Here is a 19,483-nt window from a genome sequence, read left to right on the forward strand (position 1 = left end):
GCCATTTAGATTGTTGATTATATGATTTAATTGTGTGTTTGATCATGAGATCAAAAGTTCATTGCTGGTTGCAAAGCAAGGTGGCAGCATACTTGAAAAAACACCATCAATGGTGCGCATGGTTTGGCTTCCATGGGTGGTTTAAGGTTTGGCTTTTAATTCTACAATTGTTGTATGATCTAAGGCCTATTCTTTGACTAATTAAAGTGTTTAATTAGTAGTTTTTATCACACAATTAAATTATGATTCAAATCAGAATTTTAAAAATTGTTTGAATGTGATTCAAATCTGAATTTTAAAAGTTGTTTGAATGTGATTCAAATCTGAATTTTTAAAGTTGTTTGAATCATATTTAAATCTGATTTTTTAAAGTTGATTGAATAATATTCAGATATGATTTTTTAAAAAATGTTTGAATGTGATTGAAATCTGATTTTTCAAAAAATGTTTGAATGTGATTCAAATCTGAATTTTTAAAGTTGTTTGAATGTGATTCAAATCTGAATTTTTAAATTTGTTTGAATGAGATTCAAATCTGAATTTTTAAATTTATTTGAATCATATTCAAATCTGGATTTTTAAGTTGAATATGAGATATTCAATTTAATTTAAGTATGTATGTTTTATTTAATTGTTAAATAGTGATATGCATGATGGATGATCATGGACTATAAAAGACCAATGTGATTGGATTTATTTCTTTTATGTTTCTTTGGGATTGTAAATTAATTAATTTATTTTAATTTATTTTGGGCATGTATTATTAAGTTTGTAATAATTTTTGGGTTGTAATTTCATTTATTTAAGTTCTTGTAAATTCGCCTTGGTATGCCAAGGATTACTATGTAATATTCGATTGCAAGAAGTTCAAGGAGGTCAAGAGCATTGGTGGGAACAGTGGGAGGAATTCAAGATCAAGTGTTGATTATGTACTCCTTCCGCAACTCTTGTAAAATGAATGAATGAAATGCACCTAGGAATGCCCTGATTCAATTCTTGGTGGCTCAGAATTGAATCCCTTAGAAAGTCCATGATCATACCATATTTACTGCTTATCCATGAATGCATGAGATGTATGGGAATGTATGCAATTATATGATATATGCATGCTAAATGGATAATGTGCAAAGTGAGACCTTAATAGTAATTAGAACGACCATAAAATCTTCCAAACAAAAGATTAAGTTGGAAATGCTATAATTAAAGTAATTATAACATAGGCCCTCCATTGGGGCAATTATTTTAAGAAATTTTAAATAGTTGCATGAGATGCAATTAATTTAAGAGATTTTCTTAAGAATAATTGTTAAGCATGAGATGTTGTAAATATGTAAATGGTTTTGTGGCCAATATTGGATGTACCTGAGGACATTAAAATTATTTGCATAATTACTGGCTCAATGGGATCAACTTAACTAATGCAAGATAAGTCAATAATGGATGTACCTGAGATTTTGAGCATTAGGGGCTAGGTAAAGGATTGAACCTCACATGAGATGTGATGGGCAAGGAGTTTCTCACTTATAGTTTATTGTAATTCCAATAATGGATGTACCTGAGGATGATCAATAGAATTATAAGAATTCAATCACCCACTAGAAATCCATCCAACTAGGATTTCCGTTTCCTACTTTGGAAGTGTAGGATTCGCTAAGTTAGTGGGAGGACCAATTTGATTAAAAGACCATAATCATTTTGGTTAATTACATGATACATTTACTAATTAATCTGGTTATTTTCTGCAGTTAATTTTGTGATAAAAATGAGCACAAAACAACCACCACCATCCAATATCCTTGCAAGCATACTTGATCACAATAGGTTGACTGGACCTAATCTGTCTGATTGGCTAAGAAATTTGAAACTTGTCCTGAACCTTGAACATATAGGATATGTTCTAGATTCAAATGTTCCTGGTCTCTTACCTCTAGAGGCCACACAAGAGGAACATGATACTTTGGACAAGTGGAAGGAGCATGATATGAGAGCTAAGTGTTACATGCTTGCTTCCATGAGTAATGAGTTACAGAAGCAACATGAGAACATGCAGAGTGCGAGTGAGATCCTCCTTCACCTACAAGAGTTGTATGGTGAGCACAGCAGGAATGCTAGGTATGAGATATCTAGACAGCTATTCCGTATGAGGATGTCTGAGGGACAGAATATTGGGGATCATGTCCACAAGATGATTCGGTTGATTGAGCAGTTGGAACATTTTGACTTCAACATGGATTTCCAACTACAGACGGATTTGATCCTTCAGTCCCTTCCTGAGTCTTTTGGGAATTTTGTGACAAATTTCCATATGACTAAACAGAAATACACCTTAGCTGGTTTACTCAACATGCTGGTTATTGCCCAAAAGAATATGCCAGGCAATAAAGGAAAAGAGGTAACTTTGGTTGCATTTTCTTCTGCTGGAAAGTCCAACAAGAAGAAGGGCAATAGGAAAAAGAAACCTCTGATTCCTGGTCCTTCCAAGAAAATAGCTAAACAGAAAAGGAAGACTAAAGCTGATGGAGGCAAAGGAAAGTGTTTCCACTGCCAACAGGAAAGTGTTTCCATTGCCAGTAAGAAAGTGTTTCCACTGGCCAGAGTATAGCAATCTAAATGAAAGCAATGCCATGGTGAAAACCAACTCAAGTTCAAAATATTTTGGCACTTAAGGTTATGTCATGTTGCAGAAGATAGGATTGCAAAACTGGAGAAAATGGGGATTCTATCCTCATTTGGCTCTGAGCCTACTCCAACTTGTGAATCTTGCCTTCAGGGTAAAATGACTAGGTCACCCTTTGTTGGACAAGGGCTAAGAGTTGAAAATATTTTGGAGCTAATACATAGTGATGTATGTGGTCCATTTAAAGAAATGGCTAGAGGGGGTTTTCATTATTTTATTACCTTTACTGATGATAAATCAAGGTTTGGGTATTTGTATTTGATGAAATACAAACATGAATCTTTTGAAAAGTTCAAAGAATTTAAATCTGAAGTAGAAAATCAAACAGGAAAGAATATTAAAGCTCTTCGATCAGATCGTGGAGGTGAATATTTGAGTACTGAATTTGATGAATACTTGAGAGAGCATGGCATTGTTTCTCAGCTGACTCCTTCAGGAACGCCACAGTTGAATGGTGTATCTGAAAGGAGAAATCGTACCCTATTGGATATGGTACGTAGTATGATGAGCTATACTAATATGCCAATCTTCTTTTGGGGATTTGCATTAGAATCAGCTTTGTATATTCTGAATAGGATTCCATCAAAATCAGTTTCTTCCACACCTTATGAGATATGGCATGGAAGAAAACCAAGTCTTAAGCATGTTAAGATTTGGGGTTGTCTAGCTCATATCATAAAGCTGAACACTGATAAATTGGAGACCAGATCAGAAAAAAGGTCGGTTTGTTGGATATCCAAAAGATAGTTTTTGATATTATTTTTATTTGCCTACTTCACAAAAGGTTGTGATAAGTAGAGATGCCACATTTCTTGAACAACAGTTTGTTCAAGAAGGAGGCAAAGACATGGCAAATAGAGTTAGAATTGGAGAATTCTGACCAACCAACAGATCAGATGGATATAGATCCATCTAGTCAACCAATACCCGTTGATGAAACATCTACAGCTGTTCCTCGTAGAACAACCAGGGTATCTCACCCACCAGTGAGATATGGTTTTCTTCATGAAGAAGAACAAGAGTTGTCTACTCATGAAGAAGTAGATCACGGAGATGATCCACTTACCTATGAAGAAGCTATATCAGATATAGACTCTTCAAATTGGATTGATGCTATGAAATCCGAGATTGATTCCATGTATAAGAATCAAGTTTGGGATCTTGTTGACCCACCTGAAGGTATTATACCTATAGGGAACAAATGGGTTTTCAAGAAGAAAATTGGTTCTGAAGGAAAGGTAAAGACCTATAAGGCAAGGCTAGTAGCGAAAGGGTTTCGCCAAAGACAAGGAATCGACTATGAGGAGACTTTTTCGCCTATTGCCATGCTTAAATCAATTAGGATTTTATTAGCAATAGCTGCATACTATGATTATGAGATTTGGCTGATGGATGTAAAAATAGCTTTTCTCAATGGATACATTAAAGAAAACATTTTCATGGAACAACCTAGAGGATTTGAATCCCAAGATGGTTCCAAGGTATGCAAGCTAAAGTTATCCATTTATGGGTTAAAACAAGCTTCGAGGAGTTGGAACATCCGTTTTGATGAAGCCATTAAATCCTTTGGTTTTATAAAAAATGAGGATGAGCCATGTATATATAAGAAGGTTAATGACAGTGCTATCACTTTCCTCGTCTTATATGTGGATGACATACTGTTGATGGGTAATGACACAGGTATGTTGACGACTATAAAGGTATGGTTGTCAAATACATTTTCCATGAAAGACTTAGGGGAGGCAACCTATATTCTTGGAATTCGCATCTATAGAGATAGAGATAAAAGAATAATTAGTTTATCCCAAAGTCTATACTTGGAAAAGGTGTTAAAGAGGTTTAACATGCTTGATTCTAAGAGAGGATTGTTATCAGTGAGACATGGTATCCATCTTTCTAAAGAGATGTCTCCAAAGACACCTGAAGAAAGAGATAAGATGGCCAGGATTCCATATGCTTCGGCTATTGGAAGTTTAATGTATGCAATGTTGTGTACTAGGCCGAATATCGCATATGCTGTTAGTTTGACTAGCAGGTATCAATCCAATCCAGGTTTGGAACACTTAATAGCTGTCAAGAATATTCTTAAGTACTTGAGAAGAACTAAGGATTTATTCTTGATTTATGGAGGTGGAGACTTGCAATTGGATGGTTATACTGATTCTGATTTCCAATCAGATATCGATGATAGAAAGTCTACCTTTGGGTATGTGTTCATTTGTAATGGAGGTGCAGTCAGTTGGAAGAGTTCCAAACAGAGCACGACTGCAGATTCCACTACAGAGGCTGAGTATATTGCTGCATCGAGTCGCAAAGGAAGCTGTTTGGATAAAGAAGTTCATGACAGAACTTACAGTAGTTCCTTCCATTGAGTCAGGAGTTCCACTACACTGTGACAATAATGGAGCAGTCATACAGGCTAAGGAACTAAGGTCTCACCCAAAATCCAAACATATAGAAAGGCACTACCACATTATCAGAGATATAGTTGGGCAAGGCGATATAGCCATGCAGAAAAATAACATCAGCTGAAAAAATCCAGCTGATCCATTCACTAAGCTTTTGTCACAAGCTCAGTTAGACCGACATCTTGAGAAGATGGGTCTAAGGTATTGTAATGAATGGCTCTAGTGCTAGTGGGAGATTGTTAGTAGTATGCCCTAGAGCATATCATTTAGTATGTATCTTGTACATATTTTTATTAATAAAAGGCATTTCCACTTTTGCATTTACATAATATATTTATGTGTAATAGAAAAGGTCCATTGATATTTTTTTAGAAATATTATTCTTAAGTTGTTAAGAATATGAGCGATAATATTTCTAGCACGAAGTATCATAAATAGGTTCACAATCGAGGATACTTCATAATAAGGACATGACTTATCCAGAAAGATTGTATTCATGTTTGTTCCCAAGTTATTTATATGAGATATAAATAAGATGGAGTGGTGAGTCTCATGCCATATAACAAACATGATAGGCACTTATAAATGATAAGTAGGCCGAACTCGTGACACTTATGACAAGCACATGGAGTTTACTCTTGTCAATGTTTTGTCATAAATCATATCAGTGCATATAATCTTTAGACCTGAGATAGCACAGTTATCTTGTATATAGGTAGTTTGAGTTTGATACTGCTTCCATACTTGTACTGTGTATGGGTATATGGGCATGTGTTGGATCCTACTAGTTATATATGGAGGTAGGTGTTGATCAAGATGGAATCTGTTCCTCTAAGTAAATAGAGATAAAATCCTATGTTCATTTAATTGTTCTTGATGTTTCAAGTTCCTGGCCAGGACAGATAGCTTTATTCAGAAAAGAGTTTCTGATGAGAAAATCTTTTTAATCAAGAACTGGAATTAAAAGAGAACATAATATTCATAGCAAATGGAGTTTGACATAAACCATGACTCCAGCTTGAGTTGGGATTTTGTAACAGAGAGATTCTAGTGCATGGTAACATATGATTATAGGTTCATTTAAGGTAAACCTTATTACTAATTGGGTAGCCATGGCATGCTATGCTAGGTGTTAACCATGGTCTATGAGGTTCATAAAATGATTTAGAGAAATCATTTATGGTAAGAAAGAGTTCTGATGATATTAAGAGTTGATATCATGTCTCATTGCCAATTAGTGATGAGCTTAGTAAGTCACACACATACACAAGTTATCACCTAATTAAATATGATTTAATTAATTAATTAAAAAGTTTAATTGATTAATTAAATAGGTTTGGTTTGCAATTAGTTTGCAAAGTCCCTAGCATGACTTGAAACCAAATCTAGATTATTGGATGTATAATATAAGTTAAATTTATATTTAAAGTGTTTAAATATGAATTTAATTAATGAGAAATTAATTAATAGATATTAATTAATTAATTTATATTTGATATAAATTAATTAGAAGAAGAAAAATAATTATTTTGGGTTGAGAACTCAAAATTAAGACACAGGGGCATTTTGGTCATTTTGCAGTGTGACACGTGGCACCATGAAATGGTGACACATGGCATAACACATAGGCTTGCCAAATATTTTTTAATCACGTAAGATGATTAAAATCAAGATTAAATATAGGTTTGACACTTGGCACAATGTGATTGGGTCACTTAAACCTAGAGCTAATCAAAGGGTGACATGTGGCAAGGGTTTAATGTGTTAACCTAGCTATTTAAGTGTTGTTATGAGAAAATAAAATACAACCAGCAGCCACACTCCTTGGTCATGCCATTTTGCAGCCCTCCCTCTATTCTTCTTCATCTCTCATCAATTCAAAGAGATTAGCCATCAATCTCTTGAATTAAGAACACTAGAAATTGTTTCTAGTGTCCTGTTTACATCTCTAATCTCTTAAAAGGCGGAACTTGAATTTCTAATTAGCGTAAAAGGCTTTAGAAGCTGTTCAAGGGCTGCCATAGGTGTTCTTGGTGTGGACAAGCTAGAGGGACAACATCCGTGTCCTCAAGACGAATCTCAAAGGCGCACACGCCTGCAGGCATCAAGAGGTTAGTGTAATCGTTCTTGATTTAATCTAGGGTTCTAAAATTAATCTGATTAATTTTAAAATCTTAAATGGCAAATACAGATCCAAAAACATATTAAAAGAGTTTTAATATGTTGTTTATCATTGAAATCAAATAGATAAAAATAAATCTTGCATGATGCATGTGACCCTAGGTGAAAATTTTTGAATCCAATGATATAAACTTGTGTTTTTCACACTTCCGTTCCTTCAATTGGTATCAGAGCCACTATATTTGCCATTTAGATTGTTGATTATATGATTTAATTGTGTGTTTGATCATGAGATCAAAAGTTCATTGCTGGTTGCAAAGCAAGGTGGCAGCATACTTGAAAAAACACTATCAATGGTGCGCATGGTTTGGCTTCCATGGGTGGTTTAAGGTTTGGCTTTTAATTCTACAATTGTTGTATGATCTAAGGCCTATTCTTTGACTAATTAAAGTGTTTAATTAGTAGTTTTTATCACACAATTAAATTATGATTCAAATCAGAATTTTAAAAATTGTTTGAATGTGATTCAAATCTGAATTTTAAAAGTTGTTTGAATGTGATTCAAATCTGAATTTTTAAAGTTGTTTGAATCATATTTAAATCTGATTTTTTAAAGTTGATTGAATAATATTCAGATATGATTTTTTAAAAAATGTTTGAATGTGATTGAAATCTGATTTTTCAAAAAATGTTTGAATGTGATTCAAATCTGAATTTTTAAAGTTGTTTGAATGTGATTCAAATCTGAATTTTTAAATTTGTTTGAATGAGATTCAAATCTGAATTTTTAAATTTATTTGAATCATATTCAAATCTGGATTTTTAAGTTGAATATGAGATATTCAATTTAATTTAAGTATGTATGTTTTATTTAATTATTAAATAGTGATATGCATGATGGATGATCATGGACTATAAAAGACCAATGTGATTGGATTTATTTCTTTTATGTTTCTTTGGGATTGTAAATTAATTAATTTATTTTAATTTATTTTGGGCATGTATTATTAAGTTTGTAATAATTTTTGGGTTGTAATTTCATTTATTTAAGTTCTTGTAAATTCGCCTTGGTATGCCAAGGATTACTATGTAATATTCGATTGCAAGAAGTTCAAGGAGGTCAAGAGCATTGGTGGGAACAGTGGGAGGAATTCAAGATCAAGTGTTGATTATGTACTCCTTCAGCAACTCTTGTAAAATGAATGAATGAAATGCACCTAGGAATGCCCTGATTCAATTCTTGGTGGCTCAGAATTGAATCCCTTAAAAAGTCCATGATCATACCATATTTACTGCTTATCCATGAATGCATGAGATGTATGGGAATGTATGCAATTATATGATATATGCATGCTAAATGGATAATGTGCAAAGTGAGACCTTAATAGTAATTAGAACGACCATAAAATCTTCCAAACAAAAGATTAAGTTGGAAATGCTATAATTAAAGTAATTATAACATAGGCCCTCCATTGGGGCAATTATTTTAAGAAATTTTAAATAGTTGCATGAGATGCAATTAATTTAAGAGATTTTCTTAAGAATAATTGTTAAGCATGAGATGTTGTAAATATGTAAATGGTTTTGTGGCCAATATTGGATGTACCTGAGGACATTAAAATTATTTGCATAATTACTGGCTCAATGGGATCAACTTAACTAATGCAAGATAAGTTAATAATGGATGTACCTGAGATTTTGAGCATTAGGGGCTAGGTAAAGGATTGAACCTCACATGAGATGTGATGGGCAAGGAGTTTCTCACTTATTGTTTATTGTAATTCCAATAATGGATGTACCTGAGGATGATCAATAGAATTATAAGAATTCAATCACCCACTAGAAATCCATCCAACTAGGATTTCCGTTTCCTACTTTGGAAGTGTAGGATTCGCTAAGTTTGTGGGAGGACCAATTTGATTAAAAGACCATAATCATTTTGGTTAATTACATGATACATTTACTAATTAATCTGGTTATTTTCTGCAGTTAATTTTGTGATAAAAATGAGCACAAAACAACCACCACCATCCAATATCCTTGCAAGCATACTTGATCACAATAGGTTGACTGGACCTAATCTGTCTGATTGGCTAAGAAATTTGAAACTTGTCCTGAACCTTGAACATATAGGATATGTTCTAGATTCAAATGTTCCTGGTCCCTTACCTCCAGAGGCCACACAAGAGGAACATGATACTTAGGACAAGTGGAAGGAGCATGATATGAGAGCTAAGTGTTACATGCTTGCTTCCATGAGTAATGAGTTACAGAAGCAACATGAGAACATGCAGAGTGCGAGTGAGATCCTCCTTCACCTACAAGAGTTGTATGGTGAGCACAAAGCAGAATGCTAGGTATGAGATATCTAGATGCCTATTCCGTATGAGGATGTCCGAGGGATGTAATATTGGGGATCATGTCCACAAGATGATTCGGTTGATTGAGCAGTTGGAACATCTTGACTTCAACATGGATTTCCAACTACAGACGGATTTGATCCTTCAGTCCCTTCCTGAGTCTTTTGGGAATTTTGTGACAAATTTCCATATGACTAAACAGGAATACACCTTAGCTGGTTTACTCAACATGCTGGTTATTGCCCAAAAGAATATGCCAGGCAATAAAGGAAAAGAGGTAGCTTTGGTTGCATCTTCTTCTGCTAGAAAGTCCAACAAGAAGAAGGGCAATAGGAAAAAGAAACCTCTGATTCTTGGTCCTTCTAAGAAAATAGCTAAACAGAAAAGGAAGACTAAAGCTGATGGAGGCAAAGGAAAGTGTTTCCACTGCCAACAGGAAAGTGTTTCCATTGCTAGTAAGAAAGTGTTTCCACTGACCAGAGTATAGCAATCTAAGTAAAAGCAATGCCATGGTGAAAACAAACTCAAGTTCAAAATATTTTGGGCACTTAAGGTTATGTCATGTTGCAGAAGATAGGATTGCAAAACTGGAGAAAATGGGGATTTTATCCTCATTTGGCTCTGAGCCTACTCCAACTTGTGAATCTTGCCTTCAGGGTAAAATGACTAGGTCACCCTTTGTTGGACAAGGGCTAAGAGTTGAAAATATTTTGGAGCTAATACATAGTGATGTACGTGGTCCATTTAAAGAAATGGCTAGAGGTGGTTTTCATTATTTTATTACCTTTACTGATGATAAATCAAGGTTTGGGTATTTGTATTTGATGAAATACAAACATGAATCTTTTGAAAAGTTCAAAGAATTTAAATCTGAAGTAGAAAATCAAACAGGAAAGAATATTAAAGCTCTTCGATCAGATCGTGGAGGTGAATATTTGAGTACTGAATTTGATGAATACTTGAGAGAGCATGGCATTGTTTCTCAGCTGACTCCTTCAAGAATGCCACAGTTGAATGGTGTATCTGAAAGGAGAAATCGTACCCTATTGGATATGGTACGTAGTATGATGAGCTATACTAATATGCCAATCTTCTTTTGGGGATTTGCATTAGAATCAGCTTTGTATATTCTGAATAGGATTCCATCAAAATCAGTTTCTTCCACACCTTATGAGATATGGCATGGAAGAAAACCAAGTCTTAAGCATGTTAAGATTTGGGGTTGTCCAGCTTATATCAAAAAGCTGAACACTGATAAATTGGAGACCAGATCAGAAAAAAGGTCGGTTTGTTCGATATCCAAAAGATAGTTTTTGATATTATTTTTATTTGCCTACTTCACAAAAGGTTGTGATAAGTAGAGATGCCACATTTCTTGAACAACAGTTTGTTCAAGAAGGAGGCAAAGACATGGCAAATAGAGTTAGAATTGGAGAATTCTGACCAACCAACAGATCAGATGGATATAGATCCATCTAGTCAACCAATACCCGTTGATGAAACATCTACAGCTGTTCCTCGTAGAACAACCAGGATATCTCACCCACCAGTGAGATATGGTTTTCTTCATGAAGAAGAATAAGAGTTGTCTACTCATGAAGAAGTAGATCATGGAGATGATCCACTTACCTATGAAGAAGCTATATCAGATATAGACTCTTCAAAATGGATTGATGCTATGAAATCCGAGATTGATTCCATGTATAAGAATCAAGTTTGGGATCTTGTTGACCCACCTGAAGGTATTATACCTATAGGGAACAAATGGGTTTTCAAGAAGAAAATTGGTTCTGATGGAAAGGTAAAGACCTATAAGGCAAGGCTAGTAGCGAAAGGGTTTCGCCAAAGGCAAGGAATCGACTATGAGGAGACTTTCTCGCCTATTGCCATGCTTAAATCAATTAGGATTTTATTAGCAATAGCTGCATACTATGATTATGAGATTTGGCTGATGGATGTAAAAACAGCTTTTCTCAATGGATACATTAAAGAAAACATTTTCATGGAACAACCTAGAGGATTTGAATCCCAAGATGGTTCCAAGGTATGCAAGCTAAAGTTATCCATTTATGGGTTAAAACAAGCTTCGAGGAGTTGGAACATCCGTTTTGATGAAGCCATTAAATCCTTTGGTTTTATCAAAAATGAGGATGAGCCATGTATATATAAGAAGGTTAATGACAGTGCTATCACTTTCCTCGTCTTATATGTGGATGACATACTGTTGATGGGTAATGACACAGGTATGTTGACGACTATAAAGGTATGGTTGTCAAATACATTTTCCATGAAAGACTTAGGGGAGGCAACCTATATTCTTGGAATTCGCATCTATAGAGATAGAGATAAATGAATAATTGGTTTATCCCAAAGTCTATACTTGGAAAAGGTGTTAAAGAGGTTTAACATGCTTGATTCCAAGAGAGGATTGTTATCAGTGAGACATGGTATCCATCTTTCTAAAGAGATGTCTCCAAAGACACCTGAAGAAAGAGATAAGATGGCCAGGATTCCATATGCTTCGGCTATTGGAAGTTTAATGTATGCAATGTTGTGTACTAGGCCGAATATCGCATATGCTGTTAGTTTGACTAGCAGGTATCAATCCAATCCAGATTTGGAACACTTAATAGCTGTCAAGAATATTCTTAAGTACTTGAGAAGAACTAAGGATTTATTCTTGATTTATGGAGGTGGAGACTTGCAATTGGATGGTTATACTGATTCTGATTTCCAATCAGATATCGATGATAGAAAGTCTACCTTTGGGTATGTGTTCATTTGTAATGGAGGTGCAGTCAGTTGGAAGAGTTCCAAACAGAGCACGACTGCAGATTCCACTACAGAGACTGAGTATATTGTCGCATCGATGTCGCAAAGGAAGTCGTTTGGATAAAGAAGTTCATGACAGAACTTACAAGAGTTCCTTCCATTGAGTCGGAGTTCCACTACATCGTGACAATAATGAAGCGATCATACAAAGCTAAGGAACTAAGGTCTCACCCAAAATCCAAACACATAGAAAGGCACTACCACATTATCAGAGATATAGTTGGGCAAGGCGATATAGCCATGCAGAAAAATAACATCAGCTGAAAAAATCCAGCTGATCCATTCACTAAGCTTTTGTCACAAGCTCAGTTAGACTGACATCTTGAGAAGATGGGTCTAAGGTATTGTAATGAATGGCTCTAGTGCTAGTGGGAGATTGTTAGTAGTATGCCCTAGAGCATATCATTTAGTATGTATCTTGTACATATTTTTATTAATAAAAGGCATTTCCACTTTTCCGTTTACATAATATATTTATGTGTAATAGAAAAGGTCCATTGATATTTTTTTAGAAATATTATTCTTAAGTTGTTAAGAATATGAGCAATAATATTTCTAGCACGAAGTATCATAAATAGGTTCACAATCGAGGATACTTCATAATAAGGACATGACTTATCCAGAAAGATTGTATTCATGTTTGTTCCCAAGTTATTTATATGAGATATAAATAAGATGGAATGGTGAGTCTCATGCCATATAACAAACATGATAGGCACTTATAAATGATAAGTAGGCCGAACCAGTGACACTTATGACAAGCACATGGAGTTTACTCTTGTCAATGTTTTGTCATAAATCATATCAGTGCATATAATCTTTAGACCTGAGATAGCACAGTTATCTTGTATATAGGTAGTTTGAGTTTGATACTGCTTCCATACTTGTATTGTGTATGGGTATATGGGCATGTGTTGGATCCTACTAGTTATATATGGAGGTAGGTGTTGATCAAGATGGAATCTGTTCCTCTAAGTAAATAGAGATAAAATCCTATGTTCATTTAATTGTTCTTGATGTTTCAAGTTCTGCCAGACAGATAGCTTTATTCGTAAAAGAGTTTCGATGAGAAAATCTTTTTAATCAAGAACTGGAATTAAAAGAGAACATAATATTCATAGCAAATGGAGTTTGACATAAACCATGACTCCAGCTTGAGTTGGGATTTTGTAACAGAGAGATTCTAGTGCATGGTAACATATGATTATAGGTTCATTTAAGGTAAACCTTATTACTAATTGGGTAGCCATGGCATGCTATGCTAGGTGTTAACCATGGTCTATGAGGTTCATAAAATGATTTAGAGAAATCATTTATGGTAAGAAAGAGTTCTGATGATATTAAGAGTTGATATCATGTCTCATTGCCAATTAGTGATGAGCCTAGTAAGTCACACACATACACAAGTTATCACCTAATTAAATATGATTTAATTAATTAATTAAAGAGTTTAATTGATTAATTAAATAGGTTTGGTTTGCAATTAGTTTGCAAAGTCCCTAGCATGACTTGAAACCAAATCTAGATTATTGGATGTATAATATAAGTTAAATTTATATTTAAAGTGTTTAAATATGAATTTAATTAATGAGAAATTAACTAATAAAGATTAATTAATTAATTTATATTTGATATAAATTAATTAGAAGAAGAAAAATAATTATTTTGGGTTGAGAACTCAAAATTAAGACACAGGGGCATTTTGGTCATTTTGCAGTGTGACACGTGGCACCATGAGATGGTGACACATGGCATAACACATAAGCTTGCCAAATGTTTTTAATCATGTAAGATGATTAAAATCAAGATTACATATAGATTTGACACTTGGCACAATGTGATTGGGTCACTTAAACCTAGAGCTAATCAAAGGGTGATATGTGGCAAGGGTTTAATGTGTTAACCTAGCTATTTAAGTGTTGTTATGAGAAAATAAAATACAACCAGCAGCCACACTCCTTGGTCACGCCATTTTGCAGCCCTCCCTCTATTCTTCTTCATCTCTCATCAATTCAAAGAGATTAGCCATCCATCTCTTGAATTAAGAATACTAGAAATTGTTTCTAGTGTCCTGTTTACATCTCTAATCTCTTAAAAGGCAGAACTTGAATTTCTAATTAGTAGAAAAGGCTTTAGAAGCTGTTCAAGGGCTGCCATAGGTGTTCTTGGTGTGGACAAGCTAGAGGGACAACATCTAGTGTCCTGAAGACAAATCTCAAAGGCGCAGACACGCTGCAGTGCATCAAGAGGTTAGTGTTATCGTTCTTGATTTAATCTAGGGTTCTAAAATTAATCTGATTAATTTTAAAATCTTAAATGGCAAATACAGATCCAAAAACATATTAAAAGAGTTTTAATATGTTGTTTATCATTGAAATCAAATAGATAAAAATAAATCTTGCATGATGCATGTGACCCTAGGTGAAAATTTTTGAATCCAATGATATAAACTAGTGTTTTTCACGCTTCCGTTCCTTCAGGGGCTGGTCCCCTAAACACCGTCCCTGGAAAGCTACCCATTGATGGTGTGGACTGGCCTCTCCTAGGTGTGAACTGTGGTCTGGGCCCCTGGGACTGGCCCTGACCCTGTTGTGGTCCTGAACTCTGAGTAGGAGAAACCTTACTCTTCTTACTGGGGGCAGAAAATGTACTGGACTGACCTGGACCTCTCTTCTGCTGTCTTTCCCTTCTATTTTGTTCATTGATTTTGACCCTTTCCACTTTTGATGAAGCATCCACTAGCTTAGCAAAATCTATGATTTCCAACGCTGTGATCATGACTTTGATGTTGTCATTGAGCCCTTCTTCAAACCTTCGGCACCTCTCTGCCTCTGTAAGGACTATCTCCCTCCCATATCTGCTCAGTCTAACAAATTCACGCTCATACTCAGCCACTGACAACTGTCTCTGTCTCAGACTGATAAATTCCCTTATTCGCTCTTCTGAATACACTTTGCTAATATATTTCTTCCTTAACTCTATAAGGAAGAATTCCCAGGTGATCCATTCAGGTTATACCTCACTGTTTACTGTGTCCCACCACTGATATGCATCATCCTGAAGTAGGACACAGCACCTACCAAGTTCTACTCGGAGGTGCAATTTAGCTATTTCAGCACTCTAATTGTTCTATCCAACCAATTCTCTTTGGCCATGGGATCATCTTCTCTCTTCCCAAAGAAGTCCACAGCCCCATAATACCTCAATTTCTCCAAATGACATTTCTGTGGTGCTGGTGGAGGTTGTGGCTGTGGTTATGGTGGTGGAATTGCCCCCATCATTTGCCTGTAGAATTTAGTCATTTGCTAGAATAACGCAAACTGAGATTGGGCAGGTGCCTCAGCTGCTGGTAGAGCAGGTTCTCCCCTGCCCCCAGACTCAGCCCTTGGTGGAGCATGACTCTCCACCTCTTCATCAACTACTCTTTATGAAGCAGGATCCATATACTATTCAAAATAAGAAAACAAACAGATCTGCATCAGTGTCACCTCAACACTTACAAATGCAATGCAATGGTATGTACTCTATCTAGGCCCAGAAACGCCTAAACCGATGCTCTAATACCACTAAATGTGACATCCCTTACCCGTCTATAGTGTAGCCGAGCAAGTTATGCCACTCAGTGTGTCGGAGTACCAATTTATGTTTCTATTACAATTTATCCCTTTATAATTTATTTATTTTCAATTTTGATAAATCTAAATTTATCTGCAAATTTTATAGAAAATCCAGCAAAGTGCCGACTGTAAATTGGAAAAACAGTTCTTCTGAACCTGTTTAAAAACACTTCCAAAATAATTTCCAAATCCAAACTCCATTATACACATTCCACTCAATCTCAAAATCTCAAATCATAAAACTATTTTCAAAACTTTTCTGTTCACTTCATCATTTGACGCATATTCACAATAATTCTCAACATTTCATTTTTTTCAACATATATAATGCAGAAAACCTCAATAATATGAAATTTCATATATTTACATTAATACATAATTATAGGAGTTTATAATTACAATCCAAACCAATACAAAATGCAAAATACAAAAGGGCCACCTATAGTCCTAATGTCCTACCATATGCAGTGCAGATGTGAGGTGACTCTGAACTCTTGATGCAACTCTGAAGGCTCACCCCATCTAATGTCTGCTGGGCTCCCTAGCTAGGTCTCTAGTATCTGCGCATGGCAAAAGCGACGAGCTAAGCAATTCTGCTTAGTGGTGACAATATAAAATAAAATAAAATAGAATAAAATAATTATGCAGAATGTATGAATTTATTTTTGGGTAGACTTGATTTCTAGTATTATTTGCTGTATTATTCACTTAAAATTTAGTAAGGTTTATTATTATTGCCCGAGTAACCCATACTAGTTGACTGGACTGGATAAACGGGTAAACCGGCATTGGGTACTAAGTACCTCGGACCATCGCACCATCGGTCACTTTGTGTCTCCCGGTGTGCAACAGAATAGCTAGTAAGCTGTAATAATTATCAGGTTTAAAACCCAAGCATATCAACTCAAATAACATAGCCAAATGCTATTATTTCACAGAATGGCATGGGAAGGCCATGAAACACATAATGGCATAAATCCATATGCAGTATTGCTAACAGAACCCTATTGGCATGTCAAGCTATCCAAACCAATCTTGTTAGGTATACTAGGGCATTTTACACTTTTGAGTTTTACAATTTTTGAATTTCAAGTTTTGGTATTACTATTCACTTCATTAGTTAACCAAAATGTTGACTTTTGCATAGAAAATAGGTACATTGGTTTTAATACTCCCAACATACCACATTTTGCATTCAAAATTTATTGGTATTGGTTGCCAATACCATTTCTAAGCTTAATGTTAATTAAGCAAAATTTTCAGTTTTCATAACTCATTTTTACTGTTCCATTAGTCATTTTTGTGTTGGGAATTTGGCAAAATGATCAACATGAAAGTTGTTCCTTATTTTGTCTAGTTGAATTTCTTTTTTTGAATCACTTCATTTGGAGTTTTGTTGCTCAAGTTATGGTCCAAAAACCACAACTGGCCGGATTGAAAATTTTACGGGTGACCATATCTACGATCACGATGAGCGATGATTGTAACTCACTTGTTGGATAGGTTCTGGTCATAATATTGGTTAGGTTTCTTCATGAAAGTTGTTGGTCTATATCTCAGCTTGTTGCTGGTAAAATTTCAGGTCAATTGGACCTTTCTACATTGAGACTACCACTTTTGGCAGCCTTTAAATTCATGAATTAGTATTTGGTTTCATCAATTTTCTGGATGAATTATGGCAAAGATGAATTGAGGGCAGTGTATGTGAAGTAATGGTTGGGAGATATATGTTATAATCAAGTATTTTCATGTATATATTATATTGAATTTAACTTTGCAAATTAGGGTTGTATAATGTACATGGAGCACTTATATATTCTATCCAAATGGACATGAATGAGATATGATGAATGGTATAGAAGTGTTATGAATGTATATTTGTAGTTTTGGGAGGAGGAGAAGTGTCATTTGGAAGTGTTCTTTGTAGTTTTGGGACGAGGAGAAGTAGTCACTAAAATGACCATAACTCACACAAAATAGGTCCAAATGACCTGATATTTTTACCATGGAAAGCTTAGACATAGAGCTACAAATCTTATGAAGACACCAAAGCCCAGAAATGGCCATAACTAAGTCAAATTGCTTGCCCAAATTCGGGTACCAAAACTGCCAGAACTGAATTTGACCTAAAATTGACCAAATTTTACGCTAAAGATGCAATCTGTCCAGTTTTAGTAAATTGACCATATCTTGGTCTATACAACTCAGAATGACCTGAAATTTGTGCCAAAAGTTCAATAAGACATAGAGCTACAATTTTGCTTCTTTGACCATAAGGTAAAAACTAGGAGAAATAGGACATTAAGCTAGACCAATCTAGCACACTAAAACTGAAAATTTGACATTTGCATACAATGAAGCTTGAAGTAATTTGGCAATAAATGGCAACTTGTGAAAAGGGTAAATTGCTCTATATTGGCAGCATATTGAATTACAAATTATGACCTTTTGATACTAGAATCAACTTATCCATGATATCTAAAGAGGTCAACATTTGCATTAACTTGTGAATTACATAATAACTAGTAAACTCTAAAAATAAAGAATTAAACAATTAATTTGTAATGTGCTCTAGTTTATCTAGTTGACTAGTTTGGATAGGTTGGCATGCCAATAGGATTCTAGCAGCTGTTCTGTAAATGGCTTTATGCCATACTGTGTTTATATGGCATATTATGCTGCACTATCACTTTAATAGCCTACGGCTATACGTATTGTGTTATTATACTTGGCTTATTGCCGGATTGACTATATGGCTTTTTAGTCACACTGTTTGCACACCGGGAGACACTTTGTGATCGATGGTGTGACGGCCCAAGGTACTAGGTACCCAGTGTCAGTATATCCGTTTATCCAGTCTGGTCAGTGTATAGGCTGCACGGGCTGTTAATTAAAGCATTATTAAATTCAAATAGCTAAATTCAATTTATTAATGTACAGCACCACCGAAATTAGCAAAAATGAAAGGTTAGCAAATAAAAGTAGAATCAACAACTGCAAAGAATATCGATGTCATAAATTTATAAACAATTCATTTATTTTATTTTAGTGTATATTTCTTTATATTTGGCACCACTATGCAGAATTGCTTAGCGCGTTGCTTTCTGCTACACGTAGGTATTGGAGACACAGCTGGGGAGCCCAGCAGACCTACGACCAGGTGAGACATCAGATCAGCACAGGAGTCCAGAGTCATCAGCACTACACTGCATACATGGCAGGACTTAGGATCTTGTGTAACGACTATCAGTTGTATTTTGACATTTTGTTATGTAATATGTATATCATAAAACTTTAAGGTTTGTAATAATTCGTACATATTAAACTCCTATGGAGAGTGTTGGATGAATGTAAATTATGATGGATTGTATTTTGAAACTATGAAATTTCAAGACTAAAAAATTATTAGGAAGGTTGAGATTACCATATTGAACTGTTTTTAATAGTTTTAGAAGAACAATTTGTCCA

This window comes from Hevea brasiliensis, chromosome 5, assembly GCF_030052815.1.
Source record: "Hevea brasiliensis isolate MT/VB/25A 57/8 chromosome 5, ASM3005281v1, whole genome shotgun sequence".
NCBI lineage: Eukaryota > Viridiplantae > Streptophyta > Magnoliopsida > Malpighiales > Euphorbiaceae > Hevea > Hevea brasiliensis.